At 47.9% G+C, this 13547-nt stretch overlaps 1 long non-coding RNA gene across 2 annotated transcripts in view; it reads left to right on the forward strand.

Moving 5' to 3' along the window:
• The window catches only part of LOC110740506, a 106027-nt gene that overhangs the window by 19044 nt on the left and 73436 nt on the right, over nt 1–13547 (forward strand). Inside the window, exons 4-5 of one of the 2 annotated variants that reach the window (XR_002515133.2) lie at nt 7451–7660; nt 10301–10376. This is a non-coding gene — a long non-coding RNA (uncharacterized LOC110740506). Of the gene's footprint in view, nt 1–7450; nt 7661–7842; nt 8134–10300; nt 10377–13547 lie in introns of those variants that run through there. The other variant, XR_002515132.2, reaches the window with a different exon arrangement.

Consider the following 13547-nt stretch of genomic DNA (forward strand, 5'->3'; position numbering starts at 1 on the left):
CTCAAGCAGGAGTTATGCGTGATTGCCACCACAGCTGGCAATGTGCTGAGTCTCATCCGAAGCCAGCAAGTCTTGGATTCCCACCCAAGGCCCTCAGTGTAGTACCTGGGTATTGGGGCTGTCTATTCAGAGCCAAAGACTCTTCAACTGGTAGTTATTGAATCCTCCCAGGACTGGGTTCTTCCCTTCAAGGCAGTGGGTTCCCATATGGCCCTGGGTATGTCTAGACATGTTGTCTGGGAGCTAGGGCCTACAAAGAGGGCCTCATTGACTCTGATAGGTGTCCTATCCTGCTATGGCTGAGCTGGTATCCAAGATGCAAGACAAAGTCTTCCCCACTTTTTCCTCTCCTCTCAAGTGGAAGGGTGGGTGTCTTTTGGTTCTACAAGCCCTGTAGCCTGGGGTTAGGGGAGGAGTGATGCCAGTACTCCCTCAGCCACCCTGGCTAGTGTCTCAGTAGGTCATATGCTCCCCCAGTCCACTGGCTCTGAGCCCGGTTCAGCACTAGGACTCACCTAAGAGTTGCAGTCCTTGTGGGCTAGACTGCCTTTCCAATTTAGGGCCCCAGAGCACTTTAGCCTGCAGTGGCGAGGCTTGTGGAAACTCAAGTTGGGATCACTGGGATTGGTGATACCTTTCTGGCTAGGGCTGGTTTAGATGCTCCCTCTGTGGGTGGGGTCAGCTGAGTTTGGATCCATTTTGCTTTCTGCTATAACAGGGCAGTACTGAATTCAACGTCTCACAATTGCTGTGCTCTCCCTCTCCCCAGTGCACAGTGACACTCTCCATACCACACTGTTACTGCTGGCGGATGGGGAAAGGGTGGCATCAGTGATTCAAAACTGCTTTTCCTACCTCTTTAGGGCCTTCATCAGCGGTGTGAAATTCAAACCAGGTATTGTGAGTGCTCACTTGGTGTTTGGTTCGTATGAAGGTGCTTTTTTTGGTGTGTGTATGTAGTTGTTAAATTGGTGTCCTTGTGGGGTGGGAGAAGACAATCGGTGGAGTCTTCTGTTCCACCATCTTGCTCTTGTCTCTTTTTGGTTTTGTCATTATTGTTTGTCTGTCTGTTAGGCTGCTGTAATCTTGGGTCAAGCATCATTTCTCTTCCCTGGACCTGTTGTCTTTGTGACTCTAGGCTCTCCTCTCTTCTGAACTTCTATCATCGATCTGGCCATGACAGGACACTCACAAAAGTCCTTTAAGGGATCCTCACTCTTCAGGACAAAATTCTGATTCACGGTGAGACTTACGTTGATCTGTCCTGGCCTGCCCCTCTGCCACTTCATGCTCAACTTTCCACTTGCTTATGTGTTCTCCTAACCTTCGAAGTTCTCTGCACCAGCTGCCATGCTCAAACACAATACCTGTTTATAACTATGTGTTTTTGAACCTGTCATTTCCTTTTCTTGGAATAAATGGCCTTATGGACAGAAACTTTCATTTACCTGCCAAGGCCCACATTGGCAGTTATCTACCCTTCCCCGTTGCTCCCATTGGAGTTCATATATATCCTAGGAATATACTTTGGACAGAGATTATCCATGTATTCCAGATGTTTGGCACCTCCTGGTCCTTTGAGTTCTGGATAAGCTTGGTTGGTGCTCCCATTTTATATCTAAAATTTACCCCAAACTCTCCCTGGTTCTCTGCGTCTTCTTCCAGGTGTTATATTTTCAGTGACTCCTCTGCCTTGGACCTACTGCCCTCAGAATTTAAGTCTTGATTAAGACTGGAAAACTCAGTCTCTTCTTTGAGGTCTATGAACAACACCACATCTTCCAAGCATTTATGAATGCACTGAGTGTAGTAGAACTTAAGTGAAGAGGTGTTTTGGGGATGAGGGGTTAGTACCATAGGGAAATATTCTCATTCTCTTCTCAAATAGACTCCAATCTACTCTACCATCAGGGCTTCACTCAGTGTCACTCAGCGCCATTTTTTCTAGCTTTTTATCTTCTTCCTTCTCAACCTTTTCCCTCTTTAAACCTTCCTGCCCCCTCTTCTCAGTAACAAATATTCCCCTCCTTGTCATATGCAGAGAAGTTGAGTTGTTTTCCTTTGTTGACTCCTTGCTAAGTGGCTTATTGAGGCATTTCTATCAAGATAGTCTGTCCCTACCCCAGGGGTATTCTCGGACTAGCTATTAAGAGGTACTCACCTCTGTTATTTTTGAGTGCTTATCTATCACCACCAAAGGCCTGGGAAGCCCTGGAGGATAGAGAAGATGAAGAGAACTAGCTTCATTCTTGTGGGAATAGTTGTAAGGATGAAATGCAATCTTTTTCTCCTCCTCCTTCTTACTAGACATTGTTATTGTTTCTTTTCACTTTTCTTCATATTGACTGCATTGATCACACTTGCCACTGTGTAGACCCAGCTGTTACTGAGGCTGGATGTTCCTCTGGCTTTTGTAGTCTTGCTCACTGACAACTTACCCTCAAGAAGGGGATCAGAGAGCCAAGATGACGTGTGCTTGGGAGCAGAAAGCTGAGCATGACATCTCTGGCTATGCAGGATTTGGAAAGACCCTGTCAGCATAGGCATTGCCAGGAGCTGTTTTGTCTTGTCCTGACTTAGCCCATACATGACAATCTCCCTTGCTCCCCTCCTTTGCCTGACACTTCTGAGCTCCATCTCAGTGCCATGCTTTTCTTGTGATCTTCCTCTCCAGCACCTCTGCCCCTGGTCAGGCATTAATATTTTTTGGAAGTGGGTAACATTTTTATTCCCATTTTAGAGGTAGAGAAACTGAGGCCTAGAGATGTTAGGGCAGAGCTGAGACAAACCCAGGCAGCTTAGCTCTGCATTCTCTGCATAAAAGGTAAGACAGGGTATAATAATATGGGCTGGGCCTTTCACCCCAAGGAAGGAAGAGTTGTTTACATTTGACCACCAGGGCCAAATGTGTCTGAGTAGAGAAAAACCCCTGGTGTCGTGGTGGTCACTGCCACAGGTGAGTCAGTTGCAGAGCTGTATTTGGACCCAATTCTCTCCACTCCTTGTCCTGTACTCTTTCTAATACACTAAGCTGTTTTGCTTTTGATTAGGCCATCCCTGGATAAAGTGGAGGGACTTGCCTGGGGTCCCTGGACTGTGCTGTGAGAGGTGAGATTATAGTAGAGACCTTCTGCATCCTGGTCTAAAACTCTTCCCACCACATCAAGCTGCCTCTGCCCAAGGCTGTGCCCATCTCTTCGCCTGATTTTTGTCCTCTGCTTCTGCCTCCCCTATAAGGGGGCTGCGAAGACTCCCCAAGACCTTTCCAATCCAGTTGCCATGATTGTTAGTGTTATGCACCTACAGACTGTGTAATCCAGGTTGCAGAGAAGTCAGTGTTTGTCTAACTTTTGGGGCTGAAGAGGACACTGATGGCTTGTCTGGGGCATGGGGCTGATTGATCCTATCCAGTCATTGCCTACTTGTTCTTTGCCCCATCTCACAAATACGTTATCAAGTGATAGGTCAGGCTGTTATCTGATTATGTTTGGTAAGACCCAGACAATGATTTCTATTTCCTTTTCTGTCTTCACTCACTCTCTCTCATACACACACACACACACACACACACACACACACACACACACACAGTCTCTCTCTCTCTCTCTCTCTCTCTCTCTCTCTCTCTCTCTTTCACTCTCACTCTCACTCTCACTCACTCACTCACTCACTTACTTACTTCTAGGCACCAAAGGGCTGTAGGCTTTGGGGGCAGACCCATGCTTTAGTTCTGGGCCTTCCAATATGATCTGGGATTTTGGACGGTGGGTGACAGGGAGGCTGAGCTGTCACTTTGAATTGCAAAGCCTCTATCCATAATGCATAAAGAGGCCCCCGCAAGTGGCCACAGCCTCCTGTCGTCCTGCAGCTCAGGGAAATTAGACAGCTTCAGAGCCCCTTATGAAAATGCAATGTATTACCGCTGCTTTTTGACTAGTAAATTATGCATTCGGGAGTGACAAATTCCAAGATGCCGCCTTTATTAGGAACTCAGTGCCGGGTGGGTGGACAGTGCTGGCTGCCAAGCTTGTGACAGAATGTTTAATAACTTTTTCTGACTGCGCTTCCCGGAGGTGGTGTTTATAATACGTATTTCCCCCCTCTCTCATTTTATCAAAACACTGATGCTGAGTTTATTGCTTTATTTATGCATTTGGAACCTCTTCCTGGGTCAAAGAGCAGCATCATTTGAAATGACAAAGGCAATGACAGAGACCGTTTTTTTAACCAATCTGTCTCACATGCCTGTGACCTTGGTGTTCTTGGTTTTTTAAAGATCCATCCATTTGGAGGAGTCAGCTGCTTCCTGAACTTCAGGCCTTCAGGCAGGAGACAGCGTGTACCATCTCCTGCCATTCTGTCCGCAAGTAGAGACCTGTGATGGTACCCAGGATTCAAAAGTCATCTTCCCTGGGGGTGGGCAAGGGTGGCTTATGGAGAACTGCTTAAAGATATTGTGAGCAATCAACTCATTAGTTAGGGAGAGACAGCGGGTGCTGGTTCAACTCTGGCTTTTGTGCCAGGTAGGAGTTGGTCCTGAGGCAGCCCATCTGACCATACTGGACCTGTTTTAAGGTTTTTCTCTGATAAAATTTTAGATTTGGCAATCTGTGCTCCTGCAGGGGATGCTATATCCAAATGTCCCAGGATTTGTTCTTTTCTGTCTTTCCTGAGACATTTCCTGCCCAGCTACTCAGAGAATCCTTCAAACAAGCAAATCTGACCATATCTTCCATGGTCAGATTAAAATCTTCTATGGCTCCCTATTGCTTATGGGACAAAATCGAAATTCCTGAGTCTGGTCTAAAAGGTATTTGATGATCTTGACGTGCTGACTTTGCCAGCCTTCTTGTCAGACTCTCATGTCATGCTCCGCCTAGCATTGCAATGAGATTGCAATTTCCTACTATGTAGCTTTGTAAGTCCCAGAAAATGCTGGGCTCTGACTCTTTTATAACTTTACATGTACTGTTCCATTTGCCTGGAATGCCTTCTACTTGTCTGTCCAGCAAATTCTCACTCATCTTTTAAGGCTCAGCTTCACTGCTGCCTCCTATGAGAAGTCTTCCTTGATTTCCCAGGCAGAATTAAGTCCCTCCCACCCTCATCTACCCATTGTGTTTGTACATACCCTCATTATAGCAATAATCATATTAGATTTCAATGATTGGCTTGTCTTTCTCCACTTTATTTTTAATAGAACACCTAGGATTTAGTTAATGCTAAACAAACATTTGTTGGTTGTCTGTTTGGCATCTTGGGTTGCCAGATAGACTCTTGGCCAAATCCGTTCATGCATCCAACATATACATACTGAACAACTTTTGCAGACCAGGCACTGCTGAGCCTGACCTTCTGGTTCCATTACTAACATGTTAGCAGTGTCACTTTGAGCAAGTTACTTAACCTCTCTGTGCCTCAGTTTTCTGATCTGTAAAATGGGAATAATGCTTAACACTTAATTTTTGGCAAGCTAGTGAGAATTAAATGGGATGATGCCTGTCCAGTGTATGAGGGATAGCCCCTATTAGCCCAGGGCTGGCACACTGGAAGCACATAATAAATGCTAGCTGCAATAGTAATAATAATAATAGTGCTGTTACTATATGCTTATATAGGATCTATTTACAATAATATAAATATAATCATCATTCATGTTACTTGCTCTCCTTGAATTGACTGGGCCTCCAACTTTCCCTGGCTGCCTTGCCCTACACTTGGCAGATGGGACGTGGATCATTTTAATTAGGTTTTATTGGGCTGTTATATGGGTCATAATTGAGGCCATTATTCATTTTCATGGGGCTGCTGACACAGCCTCAATTTAGACATGATGCTATCTTGATGAGACAAGTCCCCATCTCAAAGGATCCCTATTTGAGGGGCTGGAGCTGCCACAGGAAAAGAGTCCTTCTGAGGCCCCAAACACAGATTCTGAAGAAAGTAATGCCAGGGGTGTTCATCAGAGGAGATTTGTGGGAGACAATGGCACGCTCCTGTGTAGTTGTTGGGGCCATCCCTGGGGAGTGGGGCGTTCATCCACTTGGCTGTTCCATGCTCACCCCAGGATCTCCAGTGCTTTGGACAGTGTCTGGCACTGAGCAGACACTGGGAAAATGCTTGCTGAGTGAAAGCCTTGCTTGCAGGTGCTCAGGAAGGTGAAAGCAGTGAATGTGGCCAAGCACACAGGCCTGGGGCAGCCTCACAGGCTCCAACTCCTGATCATGCGCTGTGGACTGTCTCTTGGTTCAGAGCCCTGGGACGTGCTCGTCTAGCCCCAGGCAGGGGCTCATTGAGGGATTGGTATTCTGGAAAAGTCAGTGTAGGACCATAGCTGGGCCTTTCCCGTGAGCCTCAACTGTCTGGATCAGTGTGTTCTTAGGCTTGGCCTAGATGGGTTATTGTTCAGGAAAGCTTCACTCACCTCCCCGTGCAGAGTGGTGGAGTCATATTTCCCTGCCCTATTGATGTTGGTCTTGCCTATGTGTTTACTCATGTGACAGTGAAACATTAGTAGACTTCAAACAAGAAGAAGCTGTGAACACACTTGTGCTGTCCGGCTCATGCCCTCCTGCATGCACATGGGCGACCTGCTGTCATGATAAGCATATCCAAATTAGACCCAGCATGACCATGCATGGAACAGACCTGAACCTTATTTGTGGTCTGAAGCCAATTCCAGCCAACTTTCAGCTGGAGGCAAAGCCGGTCCCTTGACCCCAGCCTAGATGAGCTGAGCCTAGTCAACCTGCAGACCCAGGAGCATGAGAACCAGCACTTGTGGTGGGAAGTCATTGAGTTTTGGCAAGCCTGTTGCGCAGCATTAGTGTAGCAGTAGCTGACCAATACAGAGCCCCAGAGCAGCTCCAGTGGAATGTGTTTCATATATTGAGTTTCTATATAAAAGTGTGTTTGAAATAAGAATTTGATTGTTGAAAACAGATCGAAAGCCTCTAGAACAGTGGTTTTCAACTGGAGGCAATTTTGTTCTCCAGTGGACATTTGGCAATGTCTGGAGACACTTTTGGTTGTCACAACTGGGTGGGGGTCGGTGGGAGGGATGGTAGGATAGTGGCATCTAATGGTAGAGGCCAGGGATGCTGCTAAACATCAGAATGTACCAGATAGTCCCCCGGAGTAAAGAATTATCTGGTTTAAAATGTCAGCAGTGCTGAGGTTGAGAAACCCTGATCTAAAATCTAAGGTCATTTGAATGTTTACCACCAAACATCTACCCTCCTTCCTTCCCTCTGTCTCCCTTTCTTCTTTCATTCTTCTCTCCTTTCCTCTTTTCTTTTTTTTCCCCTCCCTCCTCCTCTTTCTTTCCTACCTCCTCCCTTCTAAACAAGATAGATATATGGTCAGGCCCTCAGGGAATTTATCTTGAGAGGGACATCTCAGACAATATAGGCATAAACCAATGAAGTAATGATGACAAATGCTATTACAGGGGGGACCACCCTTGGATGAGGTGATCAGGGAAGGCTTCTCTGAGTGGCTGACAGATGTGAGGGTCAGAAGGAGAAGGAGGAATGAGCCTTGGAAGAACCAACAGAAAAATATTCTTGGCTTTGGGAACAGCAAATGCAGAGACACCGAGATGGGAAAAGAACTTGGTGCGTTCAGGAAGCAGAGGGAGCCCCTGTCTGGTGCAAGAAAGGTGAGAACCAACCCTGCCCTGCTTGGCATGGGGCTGGAGTTTGCTGAGCAATTTATATAATCCACATCAGCTCTATGGAATTCCCCGAAATCCCTATAGACTCCAGAGTCTCGGGGGCTCAAGAGGGGTCAGACTTAAAGCTAGGAAATCACCTCAATGCCACATTCAATATTTTTTTACAGGCACAGGAGTGGAAATGGATTGGCATTCAAAGTAATGGAATGGAATGTTTTTATTTGAACATCAAAATCCATGGTGAATTAAAATGTGCTGGGAATGTGGAGCATGACCTCACCATGACACATGTACTTGCTCGGCTGCATTGAGATACAGGGCCCTGCAAAATGGCTTGTTTTCTCCTAACTTCCACCCTGGTCCCTTCCAATACAGGCTCTACAGGAAAGTCAGGACACAAAGGAATCATTGTACCCCACTCTGCTCTCAGGATAAAATCCAAACTTCTTGATAAGGCCTATGAGGCCTCTCATGGTTTGATCTTTGTCCAGCCCTCCCACCTGTCTCATCCTATCCCACTTGCTTTGGGGACCTCAGGGATGAGCCCATACCTTTCCTGCATCACAAGGGTCTTCCTGTGGAATAGACTTCTCATAGCCCTCAACAGGAACCAGCTTGGACTCTGGGCTTCAGCACTGTGAGAATACAAATTTCAATTGTTGAAACCGCCCAGCCTGTGGAATTTTGCTAGGGCAGCCCTAGGGCATTAATACACACAGGGTGGAAGCGACGAATTTGTCTTGAGGGGTTGTGGAAGGAGGTATTTGGGTGGGAAGTGGGCTGGGGCTGTGGTAGGTGACTGAGGGTGAGGCACCTTACACTTATTCCTATTTTGGCCCTGGGTGAGGCTGTGGTGGAAGCTGTGGTTGGTGCTGGCCTGGGCGTGTGTGTGTGTGTGTGTTGGGGATGCAGGGCGTGCGTGTGTGTGTGTGTGTGTGTGTGTGTGTGTTGGGGATGCAGGGTGTGGCAGGCAGGAAGGAGAGCCTGAGCCAGAGGCATAATGAGGACATGGAGAAGCCGAGCCGTGGAGCCAGCAGGACCTTTTCTCCTGCAAGAGAAAAATGAAACGGCTGGTTGGCTGCGAGTTGTTCAGCTGAGTTCTTGTCCCTAATTACCACCCAGACCGAGCCTCTGGGCAGCATCAGCCTGGCCCATCTGCAGCTTCTGAGATGGTCATGATCCAAGCCAGGTGCCGGTGTGTGTGCTGGTCCTCATGGCCAGTGAGCAGCGAGGGGACTTTAATTAAAGAACTAATTACTCTGACTCTCCACGGGAACATCCGCAGCCCCCCAGCCAGTCTGGAGCAGGACTCCCTCTAATCTGGGCTTTCAGAGCAATGCCTGAGTGTGTATTTGTGTGTGTCTGTGTGTGCACGCATGCACACATGTTTAGGATGTGTGCATGTCTGTGCACGTCAGTATGTGTGCATACACTTGGACATGTGCTTTGTGTGCTCTGTGCATGTGTGTGCACATGTATTGGTGAGTGACCATGTATATACCTTGCATTTCTGTTTGTGCATCTCTATGTGTGCAGATGGGAACGTGTGCACATGTGCGTCATCATGGTCATATGTATGTATGTGGGCAAGGGGGTAAATACACATATGTGCCCAACTAGTATGGGTGTGTGCAATGATTTTTTATGATTTTTTTCCTTTCCTATGGTTGAAGCTTCAGCGACTGTGTGGGTTGCATGTGTATGTGTCCCTGGTCATTCTGCAATCATGAGTGTGTGCAGTGTGTGTGAACATGGCTCTATAAACAGGGCTTCAGCCCCAGCCCCAGGTAACATCTGTGTTTGCACTGGGCTTTTGGAAGCTCTTCCCAAAGGAGGAGAGAATTCAGAGACTTCAGGGAGCAGGTGAAGGAAGACTGGTCTGTGAGGTGGGTGGTTTGCAGTGAGGGGTTCAGCTCTGCCCTGACGCCCTGCTTAGTCATGCTGGACCAAGGTGGGAGGTTGTTCTAGACAGACTGTCCAGGGATTGAGTGGGAGGTTTGGCTCTGGGCAGGGGTGAGTAGTTCCAGGCAGACAGAATAAGTCTTCCAAGCTGAACACTATGCTTCCCACTGTGAGCTCCCGTCTCCTTGACAACACAGAGTGGGGGCTGGACCCTGGGGAAATGGATGTGCGTCTCCATGTGCATACTGGGAGGGGAACTCCGGCATGCTTTCCTGGTGGGAACTCAGATCGTTTTGTGAAAGGATTTGGAGTGTGGGGAGAAGAAAATTAGGAAGGTCTCTTTCAACTTTAAAAGAAAATTCATAAGTTTTAAACTTCAGATAAGTTCAGGGTCTGAGCCTGGTTTGCTCTCAGAGGTAGCATGGTCTATTTGAATCCCTGAAGCATGAACAGAAGAGGTTTGGAGGAGGCTCAGAGTGGACATAAAGAGATTGGAGGGGCTGGGGCAGGACCCTGAGGACCATGGGATATGATGGGTGACCCCTTCAGAACTAAGGAGAGGAGATGGGCTGATGTGCCTAGATCTGGGCTGGATCCTTAAGGAGCATGAATGTAGGGACAGAGCTCTCTGGACAGTAGGCAGGAGTCGGGGAGAAGCTGGCACGTGGAAAATGTTGACTGGCTCAATCTTGTGTCCTTCTTTCTCTCTCTCCCATTGTTTAGATTATTTCCCAAGGAATCTGAAGCTTCCCCTCCATGCCCCACTGGCAACCAAGGGTGCAGTGCCAGAAAAAAACAGGTATTTCCCCAGAAGTCCTGAGTCAAGTATTTCCTTGCAAGCTCATTAAATCACCTTTTGCTTTGACTGTTCAACTGGTAGTGTCGGGACCTGTGAATGGCACACAGCTCATAGCTCCAAGTGCTCCTGGAGCCACCTGTCCCTGCCAGCTCCCTTGGGGCTGGGAAGCATGGGACATGCCATGGGCCTTGCTGTTTAGAGGACTGAAGTGTCCTTAACCAAAATAACCTCTTAAGTTGTCCTAACCTACTAGAGAAATGCTTCTGGTTAGAGCAATTGTTGAAACACTGGCATACGTTTTCTACTCTTTAAGGGATACCTTCCATGAATTAATTAACTTATTAATAGGAGCAGTCATAATAAAGACAATAATATTCAGGGACACCAGTAGCCCAGGTGGCAGCTCTGAGATTTAGAACAAGGCACTATCTCAAGGCAAATAGGTGATAGCAAGGTGTCCCCTTTGATGGCCATTGAGGATGAGGCACTCCTTCCCGTGAACTGAGGCAGCCCCACTGAGGAGCCTGGTGACAAAGGGGAGCTGAGGCTGGACTCCAGCTGCACTTGGCTCCCCCTTGGCTAGGTGCCTTGGTACAAGGGTCAACCTCCACAGCTGTGCATGACAGCCCTGGGTGATAACCAGCATTTTGCAAGTGCTTACGGTGTGCAGGCTCTATGCTAAGAGTGGGACATGGATTATCTTATTCTATCCCCACAACAGCTGCATAACCTGGAAAACATCAACCCCATGTTGCAGAGAAGGGACTTGAGGCTTCAGGAGGTTCTGCATGCTGTTGGAGGCCACACAGTTTTTAAGTGCAGCATTTGAACCTAGGCAGTCTGTCTCAGTCCAAGCTCTTAGCCACATAGTTAAAGGTAGGGCCTGGGGCAGGTAAGAGGATGGGGGTAGATAATTTCTCAGGGAGCTCCAGGTTGGCAGGTAGACAGAAGGATGAGAACCCAGTGGACTCTGCCAGTGCCCTGTCCATGCATCCTCTCCCAATTCTGCTTCCTGCTGATGGAATCTTACTCTGTTCAACTGAGGCTTTCCCTTGGATTGCATGCAGGGCAGACCGTAAGCACTGAAGGTTGATGGCCCTAGCCGGTGAAGACGGGAATTGTCCTTTATTGGGACAACTCTGAGGCATGTTCCACCCCATTTCCTAGAGGTTTGCAGTGGATCGAAGCCCAGTTGCCTACAGGGGTCCCCAGCTCATGAACAGACCCCATACTGGCTGTCTTCATTCCCTATATCACTCTCCCACACCTGGAACCACCTCCTAAATATACCGCTATTCTCAGATCCGGGTCTCAGTGTCTGCCTCTGAGGGATCCTGGCCTAAGACAGGGATCCTATAACCACCCTTCCTAAGCCCATAGCCAGCCTTCCCTACCCAGAATACAGGAGCTAGAGGAGTCTAAGGAGGAGAGGGAGTATTATGGAAAGTCTCTGTGCCTAGAGCAGTGCAGCCCAGCTCAGAGGGATTCATTTCAGCAGAGGTTTCCAGGACAGGGCCAACACTTCCGAGAGGAGTGTGTGCACCTGTGTGTGTGTGTGCATGCACAGACACTATGCGTGCACGCTATGGACTCACCACACACCATTTCCAGGCACCAAGCAAGGTTCAGCCTTGCTTAGCTTCATGGCCCTGTGGACTCGATTCTCAAATATGAAGCTAAGAGGCCTCCTTGGGGACAAGGCTGTGTAGCAGGGAAGCAAATCAGGTGAGTGGCAGGAGTGTCTGGGTGACTGCAGCCATAGCAAGTGGGGTGCATGTAATGCAGTGCATTGGGATCAAGTACACCTGTGTTTGTTTTGTTTTGTTTTGCTTTTTTGAGATGGAGTCTTGCTCTGTTGCCAGGCTGGAGTGCAATGGTGTGATCTTGGCTCACTGCAACCTCCGACTCCCTGGTTCAAGTGATTCTCCTGCTTCAGTCTCCTGAGTAGCTGGGACTACAGGCATGCTCCATCACACCCAGTGATTTTTGTATTTTTAGTAGAGACGGGGTTTCACCATGTTGGCCAGGATGGTCTTGATCTCCTGACCTCATGATCCGCCTGCCTCAGGCTCCCAAGGTGCTGGGATTATAGGCGTGAGCCACTGCGCCCGCTGCTACACCTGTGTTTGAATCCCAGCCCTGCCTCGAAGCACTACGTGACCTCGAGAAAGTTACTGCTCCTGTCTGGCCCTCCCCTGCCTCTGAGACTCTGGCCTCTTTGGGTTCTGCGTCTGCCCTGACACATGACCTCCTTGCCGTGAACATCAGAAAGTCAGCCCCCTTGTTGGCATCCCCCACAACACCCACATACCAAGAATAAGGAGATGGGTCCATTCCACCCAAATTGTGGATGCTGGGGAGAGGATCACATCCCTCAGCTGCGGAGCAAACGTCAGCTTCCCTCTTCCCCTTCTTCCTCAGGTCTCAATTCCTCTCCCTTGAATAGGACAAGCAGTTCAGCCCCCATAGACTCATGTAATAAACCCCATCACAGAGTTTCGCTGAACAAAGCTGGGCAGGGCTGCCTCTTGAGCCAGACTCAGAAGTCTGCTGGGCTTAGAGCAAAACTGTCGTCTTCTTACATCCACAGGGGATACTGGGCTTTCACTAACATTTTACATAAACAGAGGGTTTAGTATCTGCAAAAGATGGGAAAACCACTTGAGTAAAGTAAATTGTAAGGACACTGCCAGTTCTGTAGAGCTTTGCAAATTGCTCTTCAATTTTAAACAGCTCATTAAAATGCAGGCTCACCTGGTCCCCACAGAAATCTGGTAAGGTGGGTATGATGACTGTGATTGTCCCATTAGCTAAGTCATCATTGAAAAGTGAGTGATGTTCCCATTTTACAGCTGAGATATAGGGTCACAGAGATGTTATGCGTTCTGTCTTATAGATGAGACAGAATTTTTTTTGTTACAAGTAACGAAAACCTCAATGAAAATAGTATTAAACAATGAGGATGATTAATTAGCTTGGATATAGAAGACTCTGGATGTAAGGTGGTTCTGGGGTTGGTCAATTCAGCAGCCTAGCTACTCCGTGACTTGGAGTCGAGTCTTGTCTTTTCTCCTTTCCCTTGCCCTTTCCTTTTCCTTTCTTTCTTGATGGAGTCTTGCTCTGTCATCCAGGCTGGAGTGCAGTGGTGTGATCTCGGCTCACGGAAACCTC

This window comes from Papio anubis, chromosome 16, assembly GCF_008728515.1.
Source record: "Papio anubis isolate 15944 chromosome 16, Panubis1.0, whole genome shotgun sequence".
NCBI lineage: Eukaryota > Metazoa > Chordata > Mammalia > Primates > Cercopithecidae > Papio > Papio anubis.